This window comes from Aplysia californica, unplaced genomic scaffold (genome assembly GCF_000002075.1).
Source record: "Aplysia californica isolate F4 #8 unplaced genomic scaffold, AplCal3.0 scaffold00124, whole genome shotgun sequence".
In the NCBI taxonomy this organism is placed as follows: domain Eukaryota; kingdom Metazoa; phylum Mollusca; class Gastropoda; order Aplysiida; family Aplysiidae; genus Aplysia; species Aplysia californica.
This window is the reverse complement of record NW_004797394.1, coordinates 743,394-747,303: the sequence shown is the minus strand read 5'-3', so window position 1 is coordinate 747,303 and position 3,910 is coordinate 743,394. Positions and strand designations below refer to the sequence as shown.

The 3,910-nt window shown below is 43.4% G+C and overlaps 1 protein-coding gene across 2 annotated transcripts in view; it reads left to right on the top strand.

The window, feature by feature from the left end:
* The window catches only part of LOC101845914, a 210,701-nt gene that overhangs the window by 186,949 nt on the left and 19,842 nt on the right, over positions 1 to 3,910 (top strand). The window lies entirely within an intron of this gene.

Genomic DNA, 3,910 nt, shown 5'->3' with positions numbered 1-3,910 from the left:
GGTAGAGGACCTGAAACACACGTTTCTCAAATCGCCCATGATGTTTAAGTTTAAGTAGGTGGACATTTAAATAAAAAGTGAGGGGGTGCGAGAGGAAAGGAGAGGGGTCGGGAAATGGGCTCAGTGTTCCGTGAGGAATTAGGGTCGGGGAGATGTCTTATAAGCAGATTTCATTATGTGGCATTGAGCACATCACAGATCTCCGGGAAGAGTGAAATGGCACGGAAGAGGCGAAGCCAGAGAAGGCCCTGAACAATGGAACTCTGAGCGGTGCTGGGCAGGAGATGTGCGTTTTTTCCCGGGATTGAATGAGACCTTTGGAGAATGGAAGAAATGAGGTTTCGGTATAAGAGAAGGTCAGACAGGCAGACAGACAAACAGACAATTGTTCAGAGGTGAAGTGAGACCAAACATAATAGGGGAAATGGGGTTTCGATATAGGGAAATTTAAACAGACTGAAAGACAGACAGACAGATAGACAGACAGGCAGACAATGGCTGGGACGTAAGGTGGGAGTAACAGGAAAACGATCCCAAGAAAAAGAGGAAATGTGACCTGCGGGATTACAGAAAGAAAGAGAGCGAAGAGAGAGAGAGAAGAGAGAGAAAGAGAGAGAGAGAGAGAGAGAGAGAGAGAGAGAGAGAGAGAGAGAGAGAGAGAGAGAGAGAGAGAGAACCAACTTAAGGGCAATAACTCGGTCATTTTAGCATAACTTTCGATATAACTTCGAAAAAATAACATTCCGCTCAGGGGACGTCAAACATTTCAATATAAAAAATATCAACTGACAAGTTCCTGAAATATTAAGTTTTGAAAAAGGCATCCAAAATTGGGTAAAACTCAAAATTGTACGTTTTAATTGCATTCAGCTAAAGGGGTGTGATTTGTTCGCTCATGTTTCAAGGCTGGAATTACAAAACAACAACCGGATTTCTCAGCCTGCTGAGAAATTAGTTTAAGAGAAGTTTGGGGAGGAGAAAGTACTATGCTTTTGAAGGGGCCTGTACCCAGTTGATAGGGTCACACGACATGCATCAAAAAGAAGTAATTGAATTGTTCCAAGAAAGGCTTCAGGAACAGTTTGAAGCCGAAAACGTACTAAATTATTTCCATAGGGATTTCTTTTTTGGGGCAGTTTACGAAAACAACCACCAAACAATCGAACAATTAAAACTCAATGTTGAACAGAATATCCCAATAATCGAACCAGAAACATGCCATGAGGTTATTCGAAATTTCTAGTGGTGTGTTGAAGCTTGTCTAGAGAGTAATGGTCAACACCTGGAGCACACAATTCAATTATTCACTATCTTCCTTAGGTTTGTTTGGCAATGTCAAATTTATTAAATCTATTCTTTAACGCAGAAGTGCACAATATGGTTGATTTTAAGAAGTGAGGTGGTATAGGTTTAACGCCTCTATCAACATTGTTAGTTTATCTAAGAGTCGGAACCTCCGAGTTTAAACGTCCAAGTGGGAAATTCCTGTCAAGTTCCACAATGTCGCACCGAAATGAGACCCGAACCCTCGAACCTGCAATCGCACGATTACGAGTCCGGGTCATATGGAACGTTGTAGACAAAAGACACATATTATTATTATTATTATTATTGTTACACAAGACAGTAATTTTAATATGTATGTACCGCTGAATACATAAACATAATATAACCTACTTGTGCGTTTCTATGTGTGCGCGCATGTGGGTATGTGTGTGTGTGTATGTGTGTGTGTATGTGTGTGTGTGTGTGTGTGTGTGTGTGTGTGTGTGTGTGTGTGTGTGTGTGTTTTAGGTATGTTAGACGGAAAGAGAGGCGTTTGTTTTCTCATTGTTATGGTGAGTAGTTATAGCTTGTTTTTAAACTTTGAGTTTGGGGTCGTTGGTCCTGTCCTCACGTAAAATGTGCCGAGGAGATTTTATAGTAAAATGTTAAAATTGCGCGACCCCCAAAGGCACATTTAAATCATTTAGGAGGCAGTCTATTTCATTCTTGCCTGTCAGGTCCAACCATTGCTAAGTATGTACAGCTTTGAAAAAAACCGAGATTTTTTTTTATCGAACCAACATCTTCTGATGCAAGGGGAGCCTTCACAACCAAGAGGAGACAGACTCCCACACACTCAGCACAATAAAAGAAAAGTGTGTGCGCGGCACAGCGAAAAAAAAAGTTTGCTCCGAGGAGTGGTCAGGCGTGTCTCAAACCAGCTCCTCATGGAGACAATTAGCAGGAAGACCCTGAGGTGGACGCTGGAAAGATGAGCAGCTTTGGACATGTGCCGCCTGCTATGATTCTAGCTCTGGATCCAAGTAAATCCATGTAAATCCAACATCTTCTGAGTGCAATATAAAAGAACCTATTATACTCGGTTCGCATAGACAAGATCGGTTCGGCTCGGTTCCGTTTGGTCGTTGGGGCGCCGACGAAGACCTTTAAGTTCGGCTCTGCTTGGTAGACGGGCTAGCCAGATTGAGGGCGAAAAGCGACCATTGTGGCAAAAACTGAACGAAGCCGACGGTGAATTTCAAGAGCAAATGCATTTTTTTAAGGCCTCGAGTCAGGTAATCGGTTTGAGGAAGGGGTCTATTTATAGTGTGCTCTAAAGCCAAAAACTAGACAATCGTTGCTAAAGCCGCCAGAAACGTAATACCCAGTGCCAACTGGGGGATCGGTTCTCTGATATCGGGTGCTCATTGCGGATGGGATCGGGTCGGGTAGGATCGGATCGGGTCGGGTCGATCGCCCGACTCGTCGCCTGAAAACAAAAACGTTTGTTTCTTAAGCGATAAGTCGAGGGGATCGGCTTGTTCCACGATAGCCACTTTGTGACCTGAATCTGGATATCAACACGCCCCGACCCGACCAGATCACCAAGTGGGCACCCTGTATAACTCAAACCGATAACCCGACTCGGAGCCTTAAAAACAAACGCGTTTGCTCTTGAACGTCACCGTAGTCTTCGTAGAGTTTGTGCCACGGTGGTTGCTTTTAGCCCTCAATCTGGCTAGCCCTGTCTACCTATCGAACCGAATCGAACCTATCCCCCAATAGGCACCGCCTATAACCATAAATGACACTACATCTGCCTGTGTCCTAAGGAGTGAGGAACCGAGGACGTTCACTCAACGGTTGGCGCGTGCAGGAAGCAGGCATGAGTCTGAAGGGGAAGAGTGGGGATTTTGTTATATTCTGATAATGTATTGAGAGGTCAAGGTCAATTAATCACTCTTGTGCTTGGCTGGTATGTTGAGACTCATTTGGCAGACACTGACCTTGGACCGGGAAATATTGGTGTCACAACGCGGTGAAGTTAGACGCTTGTCAGTTTTTGGGGTACATGGAGTTATTGACATCATCTTTAAACTTGTTAAATTGTCTTGCTTTTGATTAAAGAAATACCCAGCTGTCTTGAATAGAAATCGAGGTATTTGCGATTGAAGGAGGTTGGGGTCGCCTGGATTCTGATGTAAAATTAGCGAGAAAATGGCCGCCAAAGTTTTGCGACTTCCTTAGCTTGAGAGTCCTTTGGAGACGAGAAAGTTATATTTGATAATAAAAGAACACACTGAAATGTGTTAGACCCAAAAAACAACAATTTGATGAAAATTGCAAAAACGGAAGAAACATGTCGATTTCATCAATTTCATTGTTTTGACGAGCGCCTGGTTTCACCACGATTCCTCCAGCCAGGGTGTGGAGTAGGCAGGCAGGAGCTATAAGTTTGCTGAGTACTGGATAGAAGATTGACGGATGATTGTTGTTACTGAAACTTTGATACTAGTTTGTGAACAGAGTTTGGGTAAACGAGTATTTATTAAAAGCGGTGATGTTGGTGCGATTGGTAGTTTTTATAGTCTATAGTCTCTGCATAGAAAAGGAATGTTTGTTTGGGTGTGTTGACAGTGTGTGG